General features: G+C 43.8%; 1 long non-coding RNA gene across 1 annotated transcript; it reads left to right on the plus strand.

Moving 5' to 3' along the window:
* The first annotated feature begins 5,081 nt into the window (after positions 1-5,081).
* On the plus strand, positions 5,082-5,840 carry LOC311299486. The gene is made up of 3 exons (XR_014629133.1): positions 5,082-5,207; positions 5,548-5,637; positions 5,761-5,840. It is a non-coding gene; the product is annotated as an uncharacterized lncRNA (long non-coding RNA).
* Positions 5,841-16,165: the final 10,325 nt, after the last annotated feature.

Consider the following 16,165-nt stretch of genomic DNA (forward strand, 5'->3'; position numbering starts at 1 on the left):
AGTGAAGAGCACGCACGGGACGCTCTCGAGGGAGCGTCCTGTGCAAATAAAAAAATAAAAAAAAAACCCTCTCAGATGCGTCATCGACTGACGAGAGCGTGTTGCAGGTGGATGACGGAGACGTTTCTCCTACTGGTACTGCAGCGAGTGCTCTTCAGGACGGGCAAGAAATGGCTGATGAGGATGAATTAGATCCAGAGCCTCGTCAGCCATCCTGCCCCGTGTATGCTGAGCTGGTGGTTGATATGGGGCGCGCCGCCGACAAACTTCAGTTGCCATGGCGGCGCGCTCAGGGAGAGATCGCTCGCGGCAGGCTTGACGATCGATTTCTCCCTGAACATATGCCACCAGCTCAGGTGAGCCTTCCTTTCCTTCCTGATCTCCATACTGAGATCGAGAGGGCTTGGAAGAACCCGTGCTCTGCTCGTATTCACTAACATCAGCGGGGTGATTTCGCTGATGTTGAGTGGATCGGGAAGCATGGGTATGTGTCGATACCGCCGATTGACGAGACGTTCACAAAATGTCTCGTGTCTGGGCGGGTGTCGACACTTAAAGCTCCAACCCTGCCATCCAAACCGCTTAAAGTATCAGCTCGTTTGAATGGCAGAGCATACACCGCAGCAGGTCAGGCCGGCGCTGCTCCCCATACCATGGCGGTGCTGCAAGCTTACCAGGCTGACCTGCTGTGGGATCTCGACCAGGGGGCGGGGCTGTCCCCTGAGGCGGTTGCTGAGCTGCGTCGAACCACAGTTTTGTCTCTCCAGGCCTGCTGCCGCGATCGGCCGATCGATGGCAGCGATGGTGGCCACGGAGAGGCATCTGTGACTTAACATGGCTGATATCGGGGAGAAAGAGAAATCCTTTTCTCCTCAATTCACCAGTTTCGCCTTCTAAACTTTTTGGCACCTCCGTGGATGCGGTGGTTGGGAAGTTTAGAGAGGCGAAGGCACACTCAGCTGCTTTTGAAACATGTATACCGCTGAGATCCGGGTCCAAGCCCAGGCAGACGGGAGGCCCTGGTCCCTCTCGGTCCGAGGACCGTAGACAGGACCAGAGGTCCAGTGTCGCCTCTCGTGCGCCCCCTCCATGGAGGAGTAGGACACAGAGAAGGCGAGCCTCCCGCAAGAAGAGGGATCTAAGGGAGGTCATCCAGCGCAAGCGCACACAGCGTGAGTAAGGGTTGATGTCCCTGGAGGGCCTTTTTCTACCAGCCCTCTCTCTCTTCCTGAGTCCCCAGGCGTTCTTGCTACATCAGGCCTGGGGCTGGGCCCATGATAGAACTATGTTCTGTTGGCCCGCCTTGGCTTGATTAGTGTGAGCGCCTCTTTTAGGCATGTAAAAGTGGTGGACCCCAGGTTTTTGTGAATCTCTGGTGGAGTCTTCACTCCGCATGCCGCAGGTGAGCTGATTGGTCTTTTAAGAATATCTGTGTGTACAAATAACACTGACATTTATTTCTCTACAGACCTCGTTCCCTGTATAGACTTAGGGAGTCGTACTGGCAAGGAGGAATAAGGTAAAGTAAGTTTTGGACTTCAGGGCCCTGAAGCCTCCCCTCAGTTGGTGGCTGGAACGAATTAGGGAGAAGCTCAAAGAAGATTTGGCTTCCGTGCTGAGTGTGTGATGGCCTTCCGGTCATAACATTTTTTATGCGTGGTGGGCCGCCGCTCATTTCTGTTTAGCCTCAGGGCTATTAGCCACCCAGGGGTAGAGTAGTTGGTCTTCCTAAAAAAAAAAAAAAAAAAGCTTTTTTGTTTTAGGTTTAGACTGACGCTGGCGCTTCAGATAGATCTTATGTCTTACCTATCGGTTTGTGACATTGATATCCTGAGTACTTCGCTCCCCTGAGCTCTGTAAGGTGTCAGTAGGTTGAGTGTTTCACAGCCTCTCTATCAAGTTGGCTTTGGCTCCTCTGAGCCCTCAGGTAGATCTATGCATTTGGGTCGGCCCTAACCCGGGCCGCCTCTGTAGCTGGCCTAGGCTATGTTTGGGATGTTGGAGGCGTTCTGCTAAGTTTAGCTGCCGCATTCATTATGTGTTAGGCTTCCTCCCCTAGATTTCAGCCTCCTCCCTTAAATGGGAGTTGTTGGCCAAGGCCCGCCCCTTTCACTGCATTCAGGGGTGATAGAGTAATGCAGGGTGGTAGTTGAGGTATGATCCTTCAGGCGGGTCAGGCTGTCTTTCGCTCTGCGATGTGATAGTTTGCCAGACCCTGCCGAACAGAGCTACTTGTTTTTAGGCCTCTAGAGCTGGCTCCACTCAGCCCGTTGAGCTAAACCGCTCGAACGAGGGGTGAAGGTTGGTTGGCTTGCAAGCAAGCCCCGCTTCCCCAGGCTGGGCACAGGACAAATCCCTGTTACCCTTTGGAGCCACTTGCAGGCCCGCTCCCTGTCTAACATTTCAGGGGCATATGGTGTTACTCCCCCACTAAACGCAGGGTAGTTTTGAGTAATCCATTCTCAGCTCTGTGTTATCTACCTCACACCACGATGGCTCCGGTTGAGCAGGGAGTTCTAACTACATTTCATTCCGGTTTTTGAACTCCGCTCCCTTGAAGCCAGAGCATTGCCATGAGCTGACGCCCATGCATTTAGTAGGTAGGCCCTTAAAATGGGGCCTCCACTAGGCAGAGTGGCGTATGTTGTACTCCCCTGCTATGAGGGTTTTTGCTTTGTGCTGAGTACACTGCCTTTGGCGATGTGGTTAGGTACCAGGATGCTGTAAGCGCTGTAGTAACAGTTTTTCTGCCTTGAAGGCTGCACAGTTAGGTAGTAGGCCCCAGCAGGCCTCCTTGACCGGGTAGCCCCTAAGATAGGGCTCCCAGGCCAGCTCACCTTCGTTGGTTGGCCCAGGTAGTTCGGGCAGAAGATTCACTACCGAGTAGTAGGTCTTAACAGGCCTCCTCGGAGGTGGGTCACAACATTGTGGAGCATACACTAGGTCAAAACTTTAGGAAAGTTTTTTATTAGTATGGTTCCAGCAGTGTTCATTAAAGTAGCAGAAAGACTCGCTATCAGCTAGTAGGCTCGACCGGGCCTCCCTGTTAGGCGAGTCCCCAGCAGCAGTACACATCCAGCTGATTAGACCGTTTCAGGAAGTAGGCCTCTTCAGGCCTCCCTGAAGATGGGCTCCCACATTTTTTTGTGGGGATCAGGTAGTAGGCTTTACTAGGCCTCCCTGAGGGCTGAATCCCTCATACTGTGGTACTAAGTGGCCCTGAGGTTGAACTATCAGGTAGTAGGCCTCACAAGGCCTCCCTGAAGGCAAAGCCCCATAGACAGTCACTGGACTGCCAGTCTGGCCCACTGTCAGCTGTGGTCTTCAGGTAGTAGGCCTCTCCAGGCCTCCCTGAAAGTAAGCTCCTTCATGTCATGGTTCTCTGGTAGTAGGCCTCACCAGGCTTCCCTGGAGTTGAGTTCCATCATACTTTGAGTTTCCACTTAATGTGGTTTTATGTGGTTCCACTGTAGTGTCTTATATGGTGACACCAGGTCAGGCCTGCCTGGTGGCATTTCAGGTGGCACGTTCCCCTGAATAGTGACTGGCTGGGGTTCCCTCAGGTTCCCTAGCCACATTCCCTAGAAGGGACCCCTTCTAAGAAGTTGAAGTTGTGGTCCTAGGCCCTTGAGCAGGCCCAGGTAGACCTTTCACTAAACTATGTTTATGGAGGTTTTCTGTGGTGTCATTTAGCTTGGGCTATGACCGTAGGGAGTGCTGTCACTGACAGCTCAGTGTGACCTGGGGGTGAGTGGTACTAGCGTTCATTTGAATTGCCGGTTCTGACAGTTGTCACTGCCTTTTGGCATGCACTCCCCTTAGCATGGTGGCGTTGGTATATCGTTCCCCATAGCGTCATTCTGACGTAGTGTAGAGTTCCCTTTCGAAAGGGAACGTCTCAGGTTACGACTGTAACCTATGTTCCCTGAGAACAGGGAACGAGACACTACGTCTTCCTGCCATGCCTCGGGGCCTGCCTGCAACAGTCCCTTCAGACGATAGGATGTTTGTCATGTTTGCAAGGCGCCCTTTTATACTTGCAGGTCGCATGTTAATCATTCACGTTAATGATTCACGGGCTGTCGCCGGTCAATGTGATTGCCGTGATTTGATATTGATTTCAGACACCTGTCACGCCTGAGGCGTTCCCCATAGCGTCATTCTGACGTAGTGTCTCGTTCCCTGTTCTCAGGGAACATAGGTTACAGTCGTAACCTGAGACGTTTTTCTTTTTTAATAAATGTGCAAAAATGTCAACAATTCTGTGTTTTTCTGTCAATATGGGGTGCTGTGTGTACAATAATGAGGGGAAAAAATGAACTTAAATGATTTTAGCAAATGGCTGCAATATAACAAAGAGTGAAACATTTAAGGGGGTCTGAATACTTTCCATACCCACTGTATATGCATAAAGCAGGGGTGTTAAACTCAGTTCCTGGAGGGCCACAATCCACAGCTTCAACCTTAATTAAACACCTGATCAAGCTAATCAAGTCCTTCAGGCTTATTTGAAAACTACAGGAATGTGTTGAAACAAAAGTTTGCAGGACTGCAGCCCTCCAGGAACTTTTGCACCCCTGGCCTAAAGCAACTGTGATGTGTGAACTGGTGTGAAGTTTACCATTTAACTTCCTGTGAGCCGACTAGAAGTGTTTCAAGTGCTCATGTTGTGCTATTTTAAAGGTTTCTCGGTTTGTTTTGGATTCTCCGTAACAGGATTTGAGACTGGAATTGCTGATGACTCCTTTCGGCGGTTCATAATCAAATAATTATTTAGGAGACAATAACTTTTTTTGTCATGAACTTTGGTCTTTAAAACTTTGCAAACCTTTTACATTCACAAGCTATATACACATGCACTGCAATAAAGGTTATATTTACATTTTGTCTTACGTTTATATCCTCATGTTCTATTCCATTTTCTCTTATCTTTTCAGTAACAATGGTCACAATAAAATCACACTGGCAAACATTCAGACCAGAGTCAACTATGATGAAAAAAGATTTTAACTGACACTTTAAACTCTTCTCAGGAGTCATCTGTAATTTCAGGAATTTTTTTTTTTTTTTTTATGTAACCCCAGGTAACTCCACTGAAGAGAGAGAGAGAGGGGTCACTTCTCCTAAGTGGACTAAAGTTCTTCTGATTGTTCTGGGTTTCTCTCTTGTTTTTGCTCTCGGAGGTCTCTGCGCTCTCTGGGTGATTTGTAAGTATAACTGATACTAGATCTCTGCTCTGTTCAGGGTTGTATTGACTGAGTTACTGTATGTAATTCTATACTTCACTTAACACATGTAGCATCATTAACACACAATTTTTAGTAGCTTTTTATTTGTGAAATCATACTTCTCAGCAAAGATGTTTTATCAGGCAAATATTGTCAAATAAATCTCCATATTGAATGTGTAAACTGACATTAATTAAGCTTGAAGACTTAATTTACAAACTCCATTCAAACTTTGTTTTGTAGATAATTTCAGTCTTAAGTGTGCATTACGTGCTTTCCTCAAAAACACATTTTCCACTGCTGCTTTTGTCTTAATCAGATAATCATAAGCTTGCTGATTTCGAATCACTGAATGAGCAGAACATCATGGTTTCAAAGACACTGGCGGCTCAAGAGATCAAAAGCACAGGTGAGAGAACTGTATTTAATAAGCGGTAGAGCACAGACATGTTTCATTAACAGTGTTGAGTGTTTATTGAACTCACCATGTGAGAAACTTTATCTGCTTGTTCTCCTGTTGTCTTTTCACCAGCCATGAAGAAAGAGTTTAATGATCTTACAGCCAGATACGACACACTGAGAGAACGGCTGTCCTTTTACGATGGTGAGTGTCAGTTTACAAGCTTAGTGTGACACAAAGTGTGAATATTTCTGCACATGGAACCACTATGACATGACTGTAATGTGTGTGTGTGGGTGGGTGTGTGTGTGTGGGGGGGTGGGTGGGTGGGGGCAAGCTTGTTCCATGTTGCATATGTGACATTTTTCAGATTTATGCCAGTTTAGTTGATTTTATTTGCCAATTTCGATAAAAATGCTCTCTGTTGCAGTGACATACGTGTGTGTTTGTGTGTGTGTGTGTGTGTATGAGATAGAAAGTTCGTTCCACTTTGGGTTTATGCTCTAGGACCAGACCTTTATTTAAATGTACATTTTTTTAGATTTATGCCAGTTTTGTTTATTTTATTTGCCAATTTCTGTAAAAAATGCTCTCTGTTGCAGTCACATACATGTGTGTGTTTGTGTGTGTGTGTGTGTGTGAGTGTGTGTGTAAAAGTTAGAAAATTCGTTCTACTTTTTATTTATGCTCTAGGACCAGACCTTGGTTTATTTGCAAAAAAAAATCAGATTTATAATGGATTTACTTTTATTTTTTTGACAAAATTTTAAAAAGTCATTTTTTTCATTTTCCCATTCATTTTCAATGTGGGGTCATTTTGACCCCAAACAGCTTAAATGGTACTTTTTTTTTTACACACCTTTAGAACAACCAAATCAAGCCCAGTTTTTTTTGGTGCATGTTTAGATAGATTATTTAGGAAAAGTCACAGAGTTTCATGCCCCTGAGATGAAGGTAACACTTTTAAAAAATGAAGGAAAAGTCCATTGGGGTCATTTTGACCCCAAACAGCGATTAAGGGTTAATAAACGGTAGACCACAGACATGTTTCATTAACAGTGTTGAGTGTTTATTGAACTCACATGTGAGAAACTTTATCTGCTTGTTCTCCTGTTGTCTTTTCACCAGCTATGAAGAAAGAGTTTAATGATCTTACAGCCAGATACGACACACTGAGAGAACGGCTGTCCTTTTACGATGGTGAGTGTCAGTTTACAAGCCTTAGTGTGACACAAAGTGTGAATATTTCTGCACTGGAACCAGTTTGATTAACTTTATGATCCAAATAATGGAAGGTTTAATCACACTTTATTCATCTTTCACAGCTCAGTCTTGTAATATCTCTGTGAATGGACGGTTAGCTTGTCGTGGAAAGCTGTATTTATTCAGCTCTGATAAACTGAACTGGAGAAGCAGTCGAGATGTCTGTGTTTCAAAAGGAGCCGATCTGGTGACCATAACCAACCAATCAGAACAGGCAAGTCAGATCAGTAATGGATGAATGTTTTGATTACACAAATAAAACAAAGTTTTTAAAGGGTTTCTATTAACCTATAAATGTACCTTCATATATACCAAAAACACTTATTTTACACTATCACTTGTTCATTTTCCCCATTAGGATTTTCTGGGGTCTAAAATTAAAGAGTCGCACTGGATTGGTCTCAATGATCTGGACACTGAAGGACACTGGGTTTGGGTGAATAACCAAACTCTCAATGACACTGGAGTACAGTAAGAGATCTGCTTGTGTAATCATGTCTAGGAATTTTAATCAATACACCAATATACATTAACTGTTTTCTAAAAATATTATTGCAAGTGTATTATTGCATGTTTGTCCCTTAAAGGTTCTGGTTCAGCGGGAATCAAAAACAACCTAATAACCGGAGACAATATGATCCGTCTGGAGAGAATTGCGCTGCTCTGGGAGATATGCAACCATCTAACAACTCTTGGTTCGATGACTCTTGGTTCGATGCTTCTTGTACAACGCTGAAAAGATTTATCTGTGAAAGGGAATATTAATATACCTCCATCAGTGGTACTACATGTTATTGAAGAGGTCTAGCAAGTAAATGCACAGAAAAAATTGATTGTCTGCAAGTTTTTTTTTTTTGTGTGTGATTGTGCCTGATTTTGTCCAAAAATATTGTTCATGAAACTGCTGCGGTGGAAGCCTTGCAGTTCTTCTTGGAATAAAAAGTATTTCTTGGAATAACCAAGTGCTTAAGTAGCCACAAATAAGAGTATCCTATCCATCCATCTTCTTCCGCTTATCCGGAGCCGGGTCGCGGGGGCAGCAGTCTAAGCAGGGATGCCCAGACTTCCCACTCCTTAGACACTTCCTCACGGTAAATTTGAAATCCGGAAATCAACACCAATAGAGTTCATTTCAACACTTTAAAAGTGTATATATGGGAACCACCCACAAAGTGTTAGTTCAACACTTTCAAAAGTGTTGCCTCTCGCAACACCGACACAGTGTTACAATATGAACACTAAGAGAGTAAAATATTAACACCAATGCAAAGAACAACAACACTGTTACAGAGCTGGGTGCAGTTAAAATTCTACACTGTTCTGGTGTTGACCTAACACCTTTAAAAAAATGGAAATCACAATCTTCTCAGCCTTATAGGAGTCAAATATTACACCATCCTGGTGTTGATAAAACACATTTTTACAAATAAAAACACTAAGGGAGTTACCAGTTTTTCTTATTAGTGTTCTGCATCTGCCACTTTAAAGAACTGTAAAATAAACTCTTTGAAATAAACACATCACTCTATAATTACTCTTTCAAACCTTTATTTCAAAACAATCCAGAAAGTTAAATTGTGACCTCAGCCTGGGATCATAGTAGAATTCTGTTCATTGTAAAGTTAAAAATAAAGGCAAAATGCAAGCAGTTGTTTTAACAAACTAGTTTTTTTATTAACCTAACATCATAGAAAAAACTTTTTAAATAAATGATGAAGGCACAATATAGGCATTTCTGTCACTAGAATTATATGAAAGCTGCTTATTCAAATGGTCTGTAATACCTCAAGTCCTGTACATGTCAGTGAATGTAAGTCCTGTGTCAGTGAAGTTGATTCAGTACCTTCGACTTTGCAACAGTACAGCAGTGCTTGGGTCAACAACATTCAGCAGATGAAAAACAATTGCAGGATATGAGTGGATCAGTTGTGTCCAGTTGCTAACAGTAAAGTTCAGTGCATAGTTGTTTCAAAGAGAAGGAAAAGCTGTGTAGATCCAACTTGTTGGCAGATCCAAACACACAAAACCAGACCAATTACAATCAATACAATTTGTGTTTTATAAATACAGCAAGTTTATGGTGGAAAAAGTTCAACCATCTTAGACTTTCGTGACTCAAACAAGAAACTATTTTGGTAAGATTAAGGCTTGAATTTACCGATTTCCAAGTAAATTAAAGACTTTATTCATCCAAAAATTTGTATTCGGTCATTAATTATTCACCCTTATGTTGTTCCAAACCAGTAAGAGTTTTTCTCATCTTCGGAACACTTAATGAAGTTATTTTTAATGAAATCTACGAGATTTCTGTCCCTTGATCGACAGCCTATTCAACTACCACTTCCAAAGCCACGGAAAGGTATAAAGAAAATCACAAGTAATCCCTGTGACTCCAGTGGTTTGACCTCAATTTTACGACTTTTTTTACAACAATTTTAACTCAACTTTATTTACAAAATATGAATCTTCAATGCACAATCACACAACAAGATGCATGTGTTGTAATTATCTCATGACGATTGTTGAAAATTTATATTTTATAAATTACGTGGTAAATGTTTTTTTTGCTGCAAACACAGCACTTGCATAGTTTAATAAAATGTATGTTAAACCACTGGAGTCGCATGGAGTACTTTAATGATGTACCTTTCTACCTTTCTGGGGCTTGAAAGTGGTAGTTACGTGGACTGTCAATGGAGGGACAGGAACCTCTCAGATTTCATTAAAAATAATAGTCATATAATGCAGGTCTATGGTCACCACCTCAAAGAGCATGCACAGAGAAGTCCAAATTAAACAATTCCCCATCGTAAGTACACATTGATGGCCTAAGACACAAAACGAGCGGTTTGTGTGAGAAAACGAACAGTATTTATATCACTTGGACGTGGTTGTGTACAAGAGGTAAAAACGATATAAATACTGTTCGTTTTCTCACACAAACCGCTCATTTTGTGTCTTAGGCCATCAATGTGTACTTACGATGGGGAATTGTTTAATTTGGACTTCTCTGTGCATGCTCTTTGAGGTGGTGACCATAGACCTGCATTATATGACTATTATTTTTAATGAAATCTGAGAGGTTTTTAAAAGTAAAAATGTAGGCTATCTGCCCTACAGCGTTTTTTCTACTTTACCACAGTAAAGAATACGAAAATGATCGACCTGAAAGTGAACAAAGGAAGAAACGTTTATAATCCCCTTCGGAAATGGGTGAGACGTGCGTGACGATGTGGGAAAAGAAAAAAGACATTCCATGCAGGGATGAGTCACGATTTTTGAATATTCGATTAGTTGATTTAATTATAGAATATCTAATGTTCAAATGTCTGTTGTGCGATCATTCTCTAAAATAAAATCTCCATGTTCTGGTGCTGATGCGGTGACGCGTTCATGTAACCGGAGGGTGACGCTGCCAATAACGCACATAACAGCTGTCACAAAGAACCGGCAAAAGTAATGATTATGAACGTGTCAAATATAGCAAGGAGACATTTGAATTGTTTATTAATAAAGTGTTTTTTGTGTGTGTGTGTGTGTGTCAGTGTTGGGCTGCAAAGATTAAGTTAACGATGCTCACTCGTCATCTTCCCAGTGAACGCGCCTGAGAAATCTGCACACTTCATACGGAATACATGCATATGCTAGTCGGTTTATTTTCGTTTTGAATTGTTTTGTTTAAAAGTAGACAATTCAAGCTTTCTATAAGGAATAACTAATGGAATATTTTTAAATTCGCTAATAATCGAGTGACCAGATCGCAAACCAGAATTCAAAGCCGACAAAGCTTAAGTTTATGGGCTCACGCACAACTTTCTCATTCGTCATGAATTCAAACTTTTCCATGGCTGCGATATAACATTTAATTGCTAACCTATTATTTGTTTTGTAAACAAAGCTTTGTGTGTTATAATATTAATGTAAAACAGCATTAACATACAAACTTTTTTTTTTTTTTTTTTTGGCGAACCACCACCGGTACTACTCAGCCACCGCGGTGGCGCGGTTGTCAAGTTTACTGGCACAGCCCTATTTGTGCCCATGATTCTCTCATGTATGTTATCCGTTAAATCTTACCATCACCAGGCTCTAGTCTGTACAGTCTTTAAACACCCAGCCTGCTACTCTTAGCTACTTGGTGCATCATAGAAATCCTCCTAGCAAACACAAATAGCAAAATCAATACATTTAAAGCATATCCAAACATCAACCAAAAGTAAATCTGATAAATACATTTTGCATACATATTTAATCTGAAAGAATTACTTACCAATTTTAAGAAAATTGGTCCTCCAAATAAGGAAATAAAGTGACAATTTCATGTGCATTGTCGGTCCGCAGTTTGTGGAGTTGTTCTTCTGTTTTTCAGTTAACGTTATACCAGAGAATGTCTAATAAGGCGAGAAGTTTCACTCTCAGTACACTTCCGGCTTCTGAACTGGTTGCAGTTCCACTCTGATTCCATATGAGGGTGCTCACAGGACGAGTGCAGAATGAATGGAGGTCTATGGCAGTATACCCATCAAAATCCACTTTTCTCAGGATATAATTTTTTGTCTAGTAATTTGAATGTTGTATTCGAAAGGAGATGCAAAGAAATTACACACTGCTGGGTGTTAGATTTTTTAGAGTCACTTATTTGCTTAAAAAAATGTTTTAAAGTGTCAATGACGTCATACACATCGTACGACCAGAGATACTGCTTTACGGCAATCCTTCAGTCACTCTGGTGCTTTCGCGCTATGCACTCTCTTTTCTCTCGAGGTATCGACAACACAGCTGACACAGGTAAACACACGTGCTAGACGAGTTTTTGTTTTGTTTGTTTCTGGTCCCGCTTCGGATGCCACGATGCCATCAAGCGGTATCTCTGGTCGTAATCAGTCCTTCACTGACCAATCAGCGTTCATTAGCAGAATGCTAGCGTGTTATGGGCAACAACAACTCAACCTGTAAGAAATCGAAAGGACATAAGTACTCGTTCATTCAACTTTCGACCTATAACCCATGTTGAACTTGCAAAACCTACACTCAAATCTGAGATTTCTCAACGGCAATTGGGTGAAAGAGACACATTTAGCCGTCTAGCCCCATAGACTCCCATTCATTTTGCACTCATGGCGATCGCCCCCAGTGGAACTCTGGTGGAACTACAACCAAAATTCGGTACAATAGGACTTAATAGGGAGTGGGCAGGCTCTCCGTAGACGGGCTCTGGTTATACGCTAGGTGTGCTGGCAAACGAGAGTAAAAGATAGTTTGAGGATAAATACATAGGCTACTTTATGATATTTGCACGTCACAAATATTATAATAAAACAATAACATAAAACACGTATTGTAAATAAGTTAAAACACTTACTCTGTGTTTTCACTGTTAAAAGCAAACTCTGTGTCTGCACTGCGTCACGATCAAAGAAGATGGAGGGCCTAACGTTAGTCTGTGAGAAAGGTTTAAGCGCGCACATCACATAAATATCGTTACAAAACAATATAATGCCATGAAATAAATGTTGTAAATTAAGTAAAAACACTTACTTTCGGTGTTTTCCCTGTTAACGGGAATGTACGTTACAAGCAAATCTCCGCGTCGTCAGCTCCGTATTGAGTCAAAGAAGATGACGTCACCTTTGAAAAAAGTTTCGGATCGTTTAAGCGCGCAGAGCATTTAAATATCGCTATAAATCAATGTGTTATAAAATACATATTGTAAATTAGTTAAAACATTTACTTTCGTTGTTTCCCTGTTAAAAAGCAACACCATCCTGGTCTGCTCCACATCGCGCGTCATGGAAAATGCCCCTCTGAGAGCAGTTTAGCCATGCACAGCATATACATATTGTTATAAAACAATATGATGTTATAAAGTGCATGTATAAATGCGATAAAACACTTAATTGATGCGTTTACCCTCCTCGTATGCCTTGCATCGCGAGTCAAAGAAAATGGCGTCTTTGAAAAAAGTTTCAGCTCGTCTGGTCGCGCCCAGCGAGTAAATGTCCCGGATGTAACTAATTACACTCTCTCTGTGTTATTAATTTAACTCCACATATTTTCACCAGCAAGAGGGTGCGGTTTACACTAGCAGTGTTAATCCCTTGAAATTCAACACCAGAAAATTAACTCTTTACTCTAAAAGTCCTTAACACCAGGATTACAACACTGGAGATTTTACTGTGCTCCAGCTCTTCCGGGGGGACACCGAGGCATTCCCAGGCCAGACGGGAGATATAGTCCCTCCAGCGTGTCCTAGGTCTTCCCCGGGGTCTCCTCCCGGTGGGACATGCCTGGAACACCTTTCCGGGAAGGCGTCCAGGAGGCATCCGGAAAAGATGCCCGAGTCACCTCAGCTGGCCCCTCTCGATGTGGAGGAGCAGCGGCTCTACTCTGAGCTCCTCCCGAGTGACTGAGCTTCTCACCCTATCTCTAAGGGATCGCCCAGCCACCCTGCGGAGAAAGCTCATTTTGGCCGCCTGTATCCGGGATCTTGTCCTTTCGGTCATGACCCACAGCTCATGACCATAGGTGAGAGTAGGAACGTAGATTGACCGGTAAATCCTTCTTCACCACGACAGACCGGTACAGTGATCGCATTACTGCAGAAGCTGCACTGATCCGTCTGTCAATCTCCCGTTCCATCCTTCCCTCACTCTTGAACAAGACCCCAAGATACCTGAAATACTCGTCTTGAGGCAGGAACTCTCCACCAACCTGAAGCGGGCAAACCACCCTTTTCCGACTGAGAACCATGGCCTCGGATTTGGAGGTGCTGATTCTCATCCCAGCCGCTTCACACTCGGCTGCAAACCGTCCCAGTGCATGCTGAAGGTCCTGGTCTGATGGGGCCAGCACGACAACATCATCCGCAAAGAGCAGAGATGAAATCGTGTGGTCCCTAAACCTGACACTCTCCGGCCCCTGGCTGTGCCGAGAAATTCTGTCCATAAAAATTATGAACAGAACCGGCGACAAAGGGCAGCCCTGCCGGAGTCCAACATGCACCGGGAACAAGTCTGACTTACTGCCGGCAATGCAAACCAAGCTCCTGCTAGCCCTTAGTAAAGGGCCCCGAACCCCATACTCCCAGAGCACCCTCCACAAGATGCCGCGAGGGACACAGTCGAATGCCTTCTCCAAATCCACAAAGCACATGTGGATTGGTTGGGCAAACTCCCATGAACCCTCCAGCACCCTGGAGAGGGTATAGAACTTGTCCAGTGTTCCACGACCGGGACGAAAACCACACTGTTCCTCCTGAATCCGAGGTTCTACTATCGGCCGTATTCTCCTCTCCAGTACCCTGGCATAGACTTTCCCGAGGAGGCTGAGAAGTGTGATCCCCCTATAGTTGGAGCACACCCTTCGGTCCCCCTTCTTAAAAAGAGGGACCACCACCCCGGTCTGCCAGTCCAAAGCTACTGTCCCCGACCACCACGCGATGCTGCAGAAGCGTGTCAGCCAAGACAGCCCCACAACACCCAGAGACTTGAGGTACTCGGGGCGGATCTCATCCACCCCCGGTGCCTTGCCACTGAGGAGTTTCTTGACTACCTCTGTGACTTCAGCCCGGGTGATGGACGAGTCCACCTCCGAGCCCTCAGCCTCTGCTTCCTCAATGGAAGACGTGACGGCGGGATTGAGGAGATCCTCGAAGTATTCCTTCCACCGTATGATGACTTCCCCAGTCGAGATCAACAGCCGCCCACCTCCACTGTAAACAGCGTTGGTAGGGCACTGCTTCCCCCTCCTGAAGCGCCGGGCGGTATGCCAGAATCTCTTTGTGGCCGACCGGTAGTCCTTCTCCATGGCCTCACCGAACTCCTCCCAAGCCCAATTTTTGGCTCGATGGTGTTTTAAGCCCCCAATGGCTCCTTAGAGGCAGCTAACCCTATCCTCAACCTTAAACCTACCCATCCCCTTGCTGCCTGGAAGGCGCCGTTGGGGGCTTAAAACACCAAACACCAATTTTTTGCCTCCACAACGACCCGGGCTGCAGTCCGCTTGGCCTGTCGGCACCCGTCAGCTGCCTCAGGAGTCCCACAAGCCAGCCAGGCCCGATAGGACTCCTCCTTCAGCTTTACGGCATCCCTTACTTCCGGTGTCCACCACCGGGTTCGGGGATTGCCACCTCTACAGGCACCGGAGACCTTACAAGTGGCCACGTTGACGATGGAGGTGGAAAACATGGTCCACTCTGACTCAATATCTCCAGACTACCTCGGGATCTGGTCGAAGCTCTGCCGGAGGTGGAAGTTGAAGATCTCTCTGACAGGGGATTCGGCCAAACGTTCCCAACGGACACTCACAGTACGTTTGGGTCTGCCGAGTCTGTCCACCTTCCTCCCCTGCCATCGGATCCTACTCACCACCAGGTGGTGATCAGTTGACAACACAAATAAGAGTATATGTGGACAATATCTCTTTTGTTTATGTATCTAAAATAACTGCAAAAAAAGAACAAAAATATTTGAAGTTGTTAAAGGGTTAGTTCATCCAAAAATGTAATTCTGTCAATGAGATTCATTCACGTTTGAGCATCAGCAAGAAACAATTAGGTTCATTCTCATGTTATGCAGCACGTTTGAGCTTCTGTAAGAAACAGGAATTTCTGAAGACAATTTAACGACAGGTGGGACGCTGTCACAATCCTGGTTCAATGTTTTATGAGGACTTTTGTGTTGAAATATATTCTCAGTTTCCGTCGTCTGATTTTCTTTCCTGTGTTTCTGTTTCTTTGATTACCTCGTTAGTTCCTGTGGTTCCATCATCAGCCACACCAGTAGTTAATCATGCTTGATTTCCTTGTGTATTCAAAATCTTGTGCTTCGGTCATGTTTTGTTAGTTGTCGTTTGCTCGTTGTCGTTTGCTCTTATGGTGTTTGGTCGTGGGGTGCCTGGATGTCCTGGTTTTGCCCTTTGTGTTCGTGTGGACTATTTGCCTCTTTCCTGTTCTGGATTATGTGTTTTTGTCTTTTGCTATTAAAGTTATGTGCATACTTGGGTTCTCTCTCTGCCTCGTCTCTACAAACCCATTTAAGACGCACATTAAATATCTCAGCTGTATCACACAGGTACTTTAACTTGACAATAGCACACACAATTAAATTAATTACAGATAAGGCTTTCATTTGCTCTGATGCCTGTATATACAGGTTACTATACAGGTTAAAGGTAGGGTAGGCAGGAATAAAAAAAATAATAAAAAAAATCCAAATTTGTTTAAACTTTCTTTATATCAATACATAATTAAAATGTAAGTACTCTGAAAAAGAGA

Source organism: Rutilus rutilus, assembly GCF_951802725.1.
Source record: "Rutilus rutilus genome assembly, chromosome: 11".
In the NCBI taxonomy this organism is placed as follows: Eukaryota; Metazoa; Chordata; class Actinopteri; order Cypriniformes; family Leuciscidae; genus Rutilus; species Rutilus rutilus.